Consider the following 12,786-nt stretch of genomic DNA (forward strand, 5'->3'; position numbering starts at 1 on the left):
CAATCCACTCACCTCAGCCTCCCAAAGGCGCGGGATTACAGGCTGAGCCACCGAGCCTGGCTGTTTTTTTGTTTTTAAAAAGGGGAAAAAAAAAAGAAGAGAGAAAGAAATAATGTTTTAAAGTAAGCCTAAAATATTAAAAAGACTCAACCCTCTCAGGATTTAACCACTGCTAAAACTTATGGTGTTTTCTGAGCAACTACTATATCCCTACCACTGTGCCAACTGCTTTAAAATCCCTAAGAAGGTCATGATCAGAATTTAAATAAAAATAAAATAGGAAATACCGTATGTCACACATAGTAAGGTTAAGTACTTTTCACAAAACTTTTGTTTCAGTTACATATATACATATATGTGTGTATGAATATATATATAAAACTGGATTGAAATATAAAATTTATTTCTTAACATAGCTTACAATTTTATGAAGTGTGAAAGTTGCACAGCAATGCTACTCCAAGTATAGTCCAAAGACCTGGTTGGGGAACTGTTACCAGTATGTGATAAAATAAGAAGCTTGTGACAGAATGCAAATCAATTAAACACACTGACATTTTTATATTAACAAGACATTCTCCATGCAGAAGGCAGTGTACATTAACATTCTAGTGCAAGTCTTTACCTCATCACTGAGGGTAACAAACAGTCCAGAGATTGGCTACTTTTTGTAGCCTTCTTCTGGGCTACAAAACAATAGGAATTCTGGTCACAAGTGCCTTAGTCTCATTACCAAGACCAAATTAATACTCATTAAATGACTGCTATGCTATGTATTAACATGACTCCAATCACTAGGAAGTCTCAAAGAGGGGAAAAATCAGTGTAGCTAGAAAAGACAAATATTCTTCCAGCCAACAGTGTACTGTCCTCTTTTGTGCTGGCTTCTCTTCCTTCAAAAGCCAGCTTAAGGTCCACTTCTTTCATTATTTATGGTCCCAGTTCTTGAGTTTGTTTCTTGGTATGAATCCTACAGTGCTTGTTATCTATATTGTGACAATTATGACAAGACTTTAGGATCGTTATACCTCATAAGCACGCAGTGTTCATGAGATAGAGACAGAAGTGGCATTTCAAAAGAGGGAAACACCATGAATAAAGACAGAAAATGAGAAATTGAGAAATTACTATGAGAAAAAATGAGACAAAGGAAAGGAACATTACAGAGGTTATTGGAGATAATCAATTAGATTGAGAAAAAACATTGACATGTCTTTGTATCTCTGGCACCTATCTCAGTAGTCCTCACAGTCACCACTTAATAACTATTGCCTAACAATAATTCATTATAGTAGGTAAAGAGATAGAGTCACAATATGGAAAATTTTTGACACTATCCAGAATTGTTTATATTTGATCCAGGAGGCAATAAAAGTCAGTTCTTAATGAGAAAAATAGCATCAGGGTGGTCAAATTGAGGATATGCAAGCTGGACTAGAAGGAGATGAGAACAAGGGAATGATAACTATGGAAAAGAGTAATGAAATGGCCACAACAGGACAAAATGGCAGAAACATTTGGCAATATGTTTGGTACTGAACTGACTGAAATAGTACTGTTTTTTCTCTCTCTCTCTCATATATGCCCACAAACACACTTTACCCCTGCAAAAGATGAAGAACAGCAATGCTATTAACAAACAATGAATACTGTAAGTTAAAAACTGATCCATTGGCGGCAGCACTTCTCAACCTTTGCATCACTCACATTTTGGACCAGACAAACCTTTGTTGTGGAAGGCTGCTCTGTGTAGTGTAGGATGTTGAGCAACATCCCTGGCATATATCCATTAGATCCAAGTAGTACCCATTTTTCTGTTGCAGTTGTAACAACCAAAAATGTCTCCAGACATTGCCAAATTTGCCCTGAGAGGCAAAATTACTCCCAAATAAGGTTTTAAAAAAAGTAGGTAAAGGTAATTCAGTTTGGAATATGTTGAGTATATGTTAAAGAAACAATATCTAAAGAAAGACAGAAATGTAAATATTTAACTAGAAAGCAGATTACAGAGTCCAAACAGATATTAAATCTGTATATCAACTATTAGGGCACTACTGTTAATTTTGATTATCCCTATTTGTTTTAAAATTATAAAGTATTGACACCGTAAAGCACTGTTATCTAGGCTTTGGTTTAAACTTATCCTAGTTTCTTAACTTGTATGCACATTTTAAAACTTCTATAATAGTTTTTAAAGCAGACATCATTTACACTAGTAACTAAAATAAGAAGAGTGAATCACCAAATTAGGAAATAAGCTCTTGTTTCTTTACAGATGACAAGTTACTTGAAGGGTCCAGAATTGGGGAGCCTAAAGGGGGAAAGATTCAGAAAAAGAAACAGGGGAACAATTAGAATGAAAGAAAACCAGCAAAATGTAAATATCATGGAAGTCAAGGAAAGAGAGAATTCCAAGGAACTTTTATGAAGTTCTCAGAATGCTAAGAGAAAAAGAGTTTAAGAGCCCTAGGTCTGAATCTTGACTGTATAAATTGGTTTCATTTAGAGCCTACTATGTACAAGGTGTAGTGTTGGGAGCTTCATGAGATACAAAAATATACAACCAAATTTGTACCTCTTAAAATGAATAAGTATATAATGGTAACAGAAAGCATGCTTACAGAAAGTAAGCTTAATGCTATACTAGGCACTAGTAAACCATGCCAAAATCTGTTTATTTTATTAAGAACCATTCCCAGAAACAAACAAAAGGATAACTCTATTCCAGAATAGATGACTACCTCCATGCATAACTTTAATCCATTTCTTGTATCTTCTCCTTCATTATTGAATTACTTTGTGTTTTGTTTTTTGTTTTGTTTTGAGTTGGGGGTCTTACTCTGTTACCCAGGCTGGAGTGTGGCAGCACTATCACACCTTACTGCAGCTTTGACCTCCTGGGCCCAAGCAATATTCCGACCTCAGCCTTCCAAGTAGCTGAAGATACAGGGTGTGCCACCACATCTGGCTCATTAAAAAAAATTTTTTTTATAGAGATAATGTCTCACTATATTGCTCAGGCTAGTCGCAAACTTCCAGGTTCAAGCAATCCTCCTACCTTGGCCTCCCAAAGTGCTGGGATTACAGGCCTGAACCACCGTACCCAGCCAATCTGCTAATTTTTTTAACGATGCAAAATAGATAAGTAAGGAACCGGATCATACTATGTAACAAAAAAGACATTGTGCTCAATTATAGCTGTACATTAGAATCACCTAGAGAACTTTTAAAAAATACTAATGTCCAGGTCAGGTACAGTGGCCCACGCCTGTAATCCCAACATTTTGGAGGCCAAGGTGTGAGAATCACTTGAGCGCAGGAGTTTGAGACCAGCCTGAGTTAAATATAGCGGGACCTCATCTCTATAAAAAAATGTTTAAAAATTAGCTAGGTATGATGGCATGCACCTGTAGTCCCAGTTAGTTGGGAGGCTGAGGTGGGAGGATATCTTGAGCGCAGAAGGTTGACGCTGCAGTGAGTCTAGATTGTACCACTACACAAAAGCCCAGGCAACAGAGTGAGACCTTGTCACAAAAAATAAATAAAACTGGCCAGGCTCAGTGGCTCAGCCTGTAATCCCAGCACTTTGCAGGCCGAGGGGAGTGTATTGCCTAAGCCTGCAGGTTCAAGACCAGCCCGGGCAACCTGGCCAGACCGCGTCGCTACAATAAATCAAAAATTAGCTGGGCATGGTAGCATGTGCCTGTAGTTCTGACTACTCGGAAGGCTGAGGCAGAAGGATCACTGGAGCCCAGCAGGTCGATGCTGGGGTGGCCGTGAGCATGCCCCTGCACTCCAAACTGGGCGACAGAGTAAGACTCCAACTCAAAAAAATAAAAATAAATAAATAAAATTTATTAAAATAAAAAATATTGATGTCCAGACCCTTCCTAAACAGTTAAATCAGAATCTCTAGGGATGTGACATATAAATAGGTATTTTTAAAAAGCTCCCCAGGTGAATTCTAACATGCAATCAAGATAGAATCATGAATATAAGAATGTATATAAACATATTGCTAGAAACAATAAAATAACATAAAGGCAACAAATCGCTTCCAGCTGAAATCAGCATCTTAAATTATATAATTCCCAATCTATCAAAATTACAAGGAATCATTTTTACTTCTAAAATTCTGTAATTGAGAAATTAAAATAAGACCTCAAGGATTCCTATGCCCATTAACTTTTTCAGGACTCACTAATTTGTTCTGAAATTGGTATCATAGTGTGCAACAATTTCATTTCACTTATTAAAAAGACATGTGGAGACACATCATTATTGGTATGTTTCAGCATTTACAATAGTCCCCCTTATCCATGGTTTTGCTTGCTGTGGTTTCAGTTACTTGCCATGAACTGCAGTCCAAAAATAATAAATAGAAAATTCCAGAAATAAACAATTTGTAAGTTTTAAATTGTACACCATCCCACTTCATCCAGTCTGTGACACGAGTATCTCTTTGTCTACTGTATCCACACCTGCCCATTAGTCACTAAGTAGCTGTCTCAGTTATCAGACTGACTACAGCAACACTGCAGTGCTTGTGTTCAAATAACCTTTATTTTTTACTTAGTATTGGCCCCAGCGCTTAAGAGTAGGACATGCCAAAGAGAAGCTGTAAAAGCACTTAACCTTTAAGTGAAAGGTGAAAGTTCCTGACTTAAGGAAAAAAAATAGTATGCTGAGGTTGCTAAGATCTCTGGTAAGACCAAATCTTTTATTTGTGAAATTGTAAAGAAGAAAAACGAAACTTATGCTAGTTTTGCTGTCATAACTCAAACTGCAAAAGTTACAAAGACAGTACACGATAACTCTTATTATATTGTTTTAATTGTTCTATTTCATTATTGTTGCTGTTAATTTCTTATTGTGTGTAATCTGTAAACTAAACTGTATAATACGCAGTATATGAAAAATTAAATTCTAATGCATTAGTCAAAAGAAACAAGGCTTAGTTATTTTACCACTGGCTTTATTTACTGTATATGAGTACTGTTTTGTATTAGTATAGTTATAAATGTGGAATTCCAAAAAGTTTAATATAACATTTCAACATTTACTACTAATAAGCTTAATATTATGGAAGTGCTGTAGGGCTTCTATCTGAGGAAGTCATCGTTTTAATTCTGATAAGCTGATAGGGTTTATAAACTCATACCTCACAACATATTAAATTATAGTTTTAAGCCACTATGTTTTAGAGTTATTGTTATGCAGCAATAGGTACCTGGGACAATAACAACACTAAAAAAATTTCCATATTAAGTTTTATTATATCTTCCATATACTAATCATATGACTTTGAACAAATTCCATAAATCATCCCAACACCACCACTTTCGGTTTAGTTTCATCTGCAAAATGAAATGGGAATGATTCATCTGTTTATATAGGATTATCACAGGTATCAAGTAAAAAAAAAAAACACAAAAAATGCTCTGAAAATTGTAATATACCAATAAGTTACAAAGCATTATGGTTAAAAAAAAATAAGAAGTGCACCTTATGCTGCATCTACTATATAAATCCAAACATGAGTCCAATACAAATTTGTCATCCAAATTATGGGAGATGAAAGATAACCACAAATTCTTGGACATTTTTCCCTTCAAAAGGTAAGACAGGCCCAGGCTCAGTGGCTCAGCCTGTAATCCCAGCACTTTGGGAGGCCAAGGTGAGTGGATTGCCTGAGCCCAAGGGTTTGAGAACAGTGCAGGCACCTTGGCGGGACCTCATCTCTACAATAAAATCAAAAAATTAGCCGGGCATAGTGGCGTGTGCCTGTAGTTCCGGCTACTTGGAAGGCTAAGGGGTAAGGATCACTGGAGCCCAGCAGGTCGACGCTGGGGTGGCCGTGAGTGCACTACTGCACTCCAGCCTGGGTGACAGAGTGAGACTCCAACTCCAAAAAAAAAAAAAGTAAGAGGAGGGGAGGGCTCTTTAATCGCTCTAACCAACAGAGTATGTGGAAAGTAGTGCTGTGCTAATTTCCCGGTCCAGGCTTTTAGGAGACTGGTAGTTTCCACTTCTTATCTCTTCAGATGTGAATTACTGGAACCCAGCCGCCATGCTGTGAGACACCCAAGCCACAGGAAGAGGTTGTACGTGTGCACCCCAGATGACATCCCCAGCTGAACTCTCAGCCAATATCAACTGCCTTTCATGTGAATAAGCCACTTAAGATGTCCAGGCCAGTTGAGCTCTCAGATGACTTCAACCCCACTGCTTATCTGAATACAAACACATGAAATCCTTGGTAAGAACCACCTAGCTAAGTCCAGTCAGGCCAGAGAAACATGACACATATTAAATTATAGTTTTAAGCCACTATGTTTTAGAGTTATTTGTTATGCAGCAATAGGTACCTGGGACAATAACAACACTAAAAAAATTTCCATATTAAGTTTTATTAGCAATGTATATTTAAATGGACACCTTTTCCTTTTACTTCTATAAAAAATGAATCTATTTTCATGCAGAAAAGTTCAAAATAAAATATGCAGACATTTTATTTTACAAAACTTTTTTATGCTGGATTTATTTTCCAGCTGTCTTACTTCACAAAAGATATTTTAGTGATTTTCCATTATGTTCATATGAATAAACAAATGCCCTTCATGATTAATAAAGTTCAAGCAAATAAATTTTTTAAATGAATGTTAAAAAAGACACCTTTAAAATACTGTTGTTAGTTTTCTTCATGCACTGTTTTCTCAAAAAAATATGTCTATTTGCAAAATTTCATTAATGACAGAGGGGTGTGTGTGTGTGTTTTACTATTATAGGAACCTTACTATCTAATACTAAAGATGCATCTAATGTGTCACAAGAAAAAGAATACACATTTCAAGGCAACCAAATCAACATGATAAAGATATAGCACAACTAACATCACCTTCTAGATATACTTACTGGCCCAGTACTGTGTTGTCTTAAGAAACTACCTAAATTCACCATGAATGACATTCAGCAACGAATCTTAAACAGAATCTGTTGAACTGCAAGATCTGCTCACACAGCAAAGCTGCAGAGCCACCCTAGAACAGGAACGCTTCCTTAACAAAACACCACTTGGCATTTGTTAAGGCTGCAGCAGGATATATACAAAAGTAAGGATGCTTTGCAGATTCAGAAAGAGTAACATCCTTTAGTTAGGCATTCCTTTTACCTGAAACCCACAGATCTCTGAACAAATATGAAATTCTTTAGGCTCTGCAATATCTCTGTGAGTCAGGTAATTATTTTGTTAGTAATTAAGTGACTTGCTCAAGGTCACAGAATAAACTGAAGGCAAGCCCAGGAGTGTGATCTGCAGCTTTAAGTATAAATGCACACCACTGCAATTCAGGATTCTGATAATTTCCAAGGTGAAATTAACTTGTCCCACAACTCTAGGACAGAAGGCACTTTTTAGGGAGAAAAAAAGCTTCTATCTGAGGAAGTCATCGTTTTAATTCTGATAAGCTGATAGGGTTTATAAACTCATACCTCACAAAATCAACTGAACTTTACTGAAATCAAGTGTGACTGGGGCAGAGGAGGAACTGGGAAACACGCGGGGGGGGGGGACGGGTTGTAGTAAGGCCTGAAGTAGATGGACAGCAGAAAATCAAAAAACGGAAGCAAAAGGAGGTCAAAGTCAGCTCTGAGTATTCAAAAGAAAGGAAGAATGGCCAAGGTCACCTTCTACGACCGAAAAACTATACGAAACTCGGTGGGCAACGGAAAAGACCCGAGGTTGGACCCTTCCTCCACAAGCCGGTCCTATGCTTTGGGGTTGTTCCACCCCTCTCGGCGGACAGGGCTCGTCACCCGGATGACCAGCAGCTGGTGGAAGGAAAGGGAGCTCATTGCGGACTTTCCAGGGAACAGACGCCAGGGCCCCGACCCGCACTCACCGTGGCGCGGGGCGCGCTCCATTAACGCCGGCCTTCCTGCCAAGGGCCCATCTCCCAACAACCCGAGGGAGAACTGCCTTCGCTGGCCCGGCGGAAGCCAGCCCAGCTCATCCCCTTTTCCCGATTTGCATTGCGTGGCGACGCGTCGCGTCTCCTGTCGTCACAACAGGGGAGGGGCTTCGCGTACGCTCCGGTGACTCCTCCCTCCTCCCTAGCCTGCCCTTACTCGAGAGGGCCGCGCGCGGGGGCGAGGGAGGCGCGACGCGGCTGCTACGGCGGGGCATGGGCGCGGGATCGCGCTGAGCTGGGTCTCTCCTCCCTCCGCCAGCCCCACACCCCACCCACTGCGTCCCGCATTTCTGGACTGTAGCCGGGTCGTTTTGCTGTCAGTTCGCATCTAGGCCTTGTCGCGGAGGAAGCAGGGCTGCTCTTGCGTCTCTTTACATATTTTCCTCCTCGGATTAGGAATTAGAACACACCAGAAAAGGGATTTGAATCCCTGTATTTCTGGCTAAACCTCTTCGAAGTCAAGCCTCTTGTCAAAGAAAGGCAGAATTCGAAAACACGTTTTACCTGCACATTTAACGTCACTTTAAGTGATGTGGCAAAAACAAAATCACAGGTCTGAACTTTCTCACAAGCTGATCTATGTATTCTAGAGAAAGGTGACTGGATGCTCCGATGACCTGTAAATGTAAAATTGCTTCGGATGGAGCTGCAGCCATAGTCACTAAGTCCTCAGGGACTGTCCAGGGTCTCGGATAGGAAATCTGGGTAGCGAGGTCTAGCAAATGCCTTAAGTGAAAGTGCGTGCCAGATAGGTGTTCAATACACTTATGAAAGCACCTAGCCCAACAGTGCTTCACATATAGTAGGAGTATATAGTAGTCTTTCAGTAAACGATCGTTTCCATCACAATGAAATACATTCAAAAATAGTATTGTAGTTCTTTTATACTTAACCTATACATTATTTATTTCCCCAAAACTCCTACCACTGATATAATAAATATATTAAATAAATAGGAAGCCTTAGTAAATTTTTCGTAGGTAAAGAAAAAAATTGTCTTTCGAAAAAAGGTTCTAGGAAAGGAACATTTCTTTTCTACGGAGTACCTTGATGAATTTGGGTATGCAAAGGAAAACTTGGTGCTGAGTTTGGGAGTAGAAATCAAAGACAAGACAAATTGGAGTGCTCTGAGAGAAGAGAGCAAGAATGTGAGGTGAAAGAGAGAGAGGCCATAGAAATGAGGTTCCAGGAAGATAATGACTAGGGCTCTTTAATAGTCACCTAAAGTTATTTTCGTTGCTTTGATGCAACTCTGCTGAAATTCCATCCATGGTATACCCATGTCCCTAAAACTTCAGTCAAGTTTGCGGAAACACAAGTTATTTTGCATGAGATTTTGTGAAAACTAAGGAAAAGTTTTATGTGGGACAATAGGTATAAAAGAGAAACTAGCCACAAGATGACAAGATGATTCCAAAACAGAGTTAAGGTGGTAAAAGCAGAAAAAACAAGAATGTCCATAGGTAACTCATAGACATCTTGGAGCAGACTTTGGACTTTTCAATATTCATGGAATGAGAGTTCTTAAGGAGCAGGTTTACCTAAATGAAACTGTGCTTCCTGAATTGGACAGTTGACTCTGTTTCTTTTTCAAATATTTGTTGTAACAAAACAGGCAGCAGTATCTAAAGTACCTAGAATCTAAACAGTCACCAGCTATTGAGAAGGCATAGTCTGTATTTGACAATAGGTTTAATTCACATGCTACCCAGCGTAAGCAGTAGTCCAAAATCTGTTTCATCTCCCATTCATTTAACAAGTACTTACTGAATGTATGTACTATGCCAGGCACTGTTTTAGATTTGAGATATAAAGATCCTGCTGAACACAGAGCTGACTTACATTCTAGTGGGGGAGACATAATAAACAAATACAATTATTCTATGTCAAGTGTTGCAAAATATGTCAAGGAAAAATATAGCATGGTAAAGGACTAGCAAGGACCATGGTAGTATTTTTATTTTTATTTTTGAGTTGGAGTCTCACTCTATTGCCCAGGCTGGAGTGCAATGGCATGCTCATGGCCACTGCAGCCTCGATCTGCTGGGCCCAGGTGATCCTTCCGCCTCAGCCTTCCAAGTAACTGGAAGTACAGGTGTGTGCCACCATGCCTGGCTAACTTTGTGATTTATTGTAGAGATGAGGTCTCGCAATGTGCCCAGGCTGATCTTGAACCCCTGGACTCAGACAATCCTCTTGCCTCTGCCTCCCAAAGCGCTGGGATTACAGGCTTGAGTTACCGCGGCCAGCCATGGTAGTATTTTTAATGGGATAGTGCGGGAAGGGCTCTTTGAGAAAATGACATTTCCATGGAGTTTTGGTGAAGAGCAGGAACAAGCCATGGATACATGTGGGGGAGGAGCATCCAGGCAGTGGGAGCAGCGCAGGTGAAGGCAGTGAGACAGAAAAAGGTAGGTGTGCTGGAGGAACAGCAAGGAGGCCATATGGCTGGTAAAGAGCAAGTGAGTGGGATCATGAAAGGAGATGATCTCAGAGGGGTGGTAAGGGAATGGAGTACAGATTATATAGGACTTTGTTGGCCATTAAAACATATTTTTACAGAATAATGAGAGAAGTGAATCACATGTTAATAATTTATGAAAAATGTAGCTGTTATGCATGATACAATTGACAACATTACATACACATTTTCATTCCGACTGTTTTTTTTAGTCAAACCACAAGCATTCTGCAGTTCCTTTGTCAATCTCTTTTTTGCTTCCCTTCCCTTCCCTTCCCTTCCCTTCCCTTCCCTCTCTCTCTCTCTCTCTCTCTTTCTTTCTTTCTTTCTGTCAGAGTTTCACGCTATCACCCAGACTGTAGTACAGTGGCACGATCTCCCCTCACTGAAGCCTCAAACTCCTGGGTTCAGTGATCCTCCCACCTTAGCCTCCCAAGTAGCTGGGACTGTGGGCATGTGCCACCACTCCTAGCTACTTTAAAAACGATTTTTTAAAAAATTGTATTTATTTATTTATTTGAGTTGGAGTCTCACTCTGTAACCTAGGCTGTAGTGTAGTGGCACGCTCATGACCACAGCAGCCTCGACCTGCTGGGCGTAGGCCATCCTTCTGCCTCAACCTACTAAGTAGCTGGAACTACAGGTGCGTGCCATCACACCCAGCTAATTTTTTTATTTATTATAGAGACAACATCTTGTCAAGTTGCCCAAGCTGGTTTCGAACCCCTGGGCTCAGGCAATTCTCTTGTCTCTGCCTCCCAAAGTGCTGGGATTATAGGCGTGAGCCACTGCACCCAGCCATACTTATTATTTTTTAATCATCTGTTTTTTATTTCCTAAATCTATAATGATTACCACTGTTAAAAACTTTAGACAAAATGAATTTAACAGTTTGAGCACTGAAAGATTCATAAGCTAGGCAGCACTCAGAATAGTACAAGGTTCTGAGGGCTCCACTTTGACAGTGTAAGCAGCACACTTTCATGGGCATATAAAACATTTAAGCAAGGTAAGAAATTAGTAAAGGCAGCGAGGCATTTGCCTTATTTAGGTGTGATCCTGTGAAAAGTTCCTAGTTATATAACTAACAGCTAGTTGCTTTTTGTGATGGGCTGCTAGTTGGCTCTTGTGATTGGCTGAAGCTCAGCTTAGTCATTTAAAAAAATTTAATCAGGTGCAAGGATGCCTCTATGTTAAGTTTTGGTTAGCTTTTGTAAGGTTTCTGGATATAGAAACAATCTCGGCCTAATGACCTTCTGCTTATTTTGCTCTGATGCCATATCGGGCCTGTTGCATGGCCCATCGAAAGTTTTATCTCTAGGGGATGCTTCACTAAACAGTGGCAAGTCTTGACTGTCCTACTAAATATCAACCTCAGAAATTAAGCACTAACCATTCTTTGCACTTGACTGGAACTCTATCAACCACTGGTTTATCTTAACTTGTAAAAATTCTACTTAACTACCTCTTTGGGTAATATGAGTTCTATTATTATTATTATTTATTTATTTATTTATTTTTGAGTTGAAGTCTCACTCTGTTGCTCAGGCTGTAGGGCAGTGGCATACTCACGGGCACCACAGCCTCGACCTGCTGGGCTCCAGCGATCATTCTGCCTCAGCCTTCCAAGTAGTCGGAACTACAGGCGTGTGCTACCATGCCCGGCTAATTTTTTTTTTTTTAAATTGTAGAGATGAGGTCTCACCAAGTTGCCTGGGGTGGTCTCAAACCTGTGGGCTCAGGCAATCCACTCACCTTGGCCTCCCAAAGTGCTGGGATTACAGGCTGAGTCACCAAGCCTGGCAAGTTCTATTTTTTAATGTGAAATTATGCTTCTAGATAATTGGCCTAAACTTACCTCAATAACCTGCTTTTATTTTATCTTTTTATCTGTTTATTTTTTACAGATGAGTGAGAAGGAAAGAGGGTCTCATTATGTTATCTAGGCTGGTCTTGAACTTCTGGACTCAAGCAGTCCTACTGCCTCAACCTCCCCAAGCATTAGGATTACAAGCATGAGCCATCACATCCACCCAAGAGAGCATCTAATTTGAAGAAGATACTTATTCAAGTCAAAATTCTAAAGCATTTTCTGCAATTTATTCTCATTTATATAATTCTTAATTAACTAAAGTAATAAAGGTTATCTATGGAAGTTAACTTCTTCCAGATCATTGGTATTAAATACATTAACACATGCCAGGTGGTTTTCAAACTCTGTATTATCAAGCAACACATGGCTTGAATAAACAACACACTGTAGTTGTTTATTCAGTGTAGGCCCCAAACAAAAATGTACAGACTGAGGATAAACCCAATCCGTAGGATTCTCTAGCTTCTCAACAACCCATGGAG

At 39.6% G+C, this 12,786-nt stretch overlaps 1 protein-coding gene across 3 annotated transcripts in view; it reads right to left on the minus strand.

Moving 5' to 3' along the window:
* USP8 (ubiquitin specific peptidase 8) overlaps window positions 1-8,036 on the minus strand; it is a 75,703-nt gene extending 67,667 nt beyond the window's left edge. For 2 of the 3 annotated variants that reach the window (XM_021712500.1, XM_008058395.2), the window contains exon 1: window positions 7,902-8,029. The gene's annotated coding sequence lies outside the window, so the exon portion shown is untranslated. Of the gene's footprint in view, window positions 1-7,901 lie in introns of all 3 variants that reach the window. The other variant, XM_008058397.1, reaches the window with a different exon arrangement.
* Between the last annotated feature and the right edge of the window lie 4,750 nt (window positions 8,037-12,786).

Source organism: Carlito syrichta, unplaced genomic scaffold (assembly GCF_000164805.1).
Source record: "Carlito syrichta isolate Samal-C Ts95f unplaced genomic scaffold, Tarsius_syrichta-2.0.1 Scaffold303328, whole genome shotgun sequence".
Classification (NCBI taxonomy): domain Eukaryota; kingdom Metazoa; phylum Chordata; class Mammalia; order Primates; family Tarsiidae; genus Carlito; species Carlito syrichta.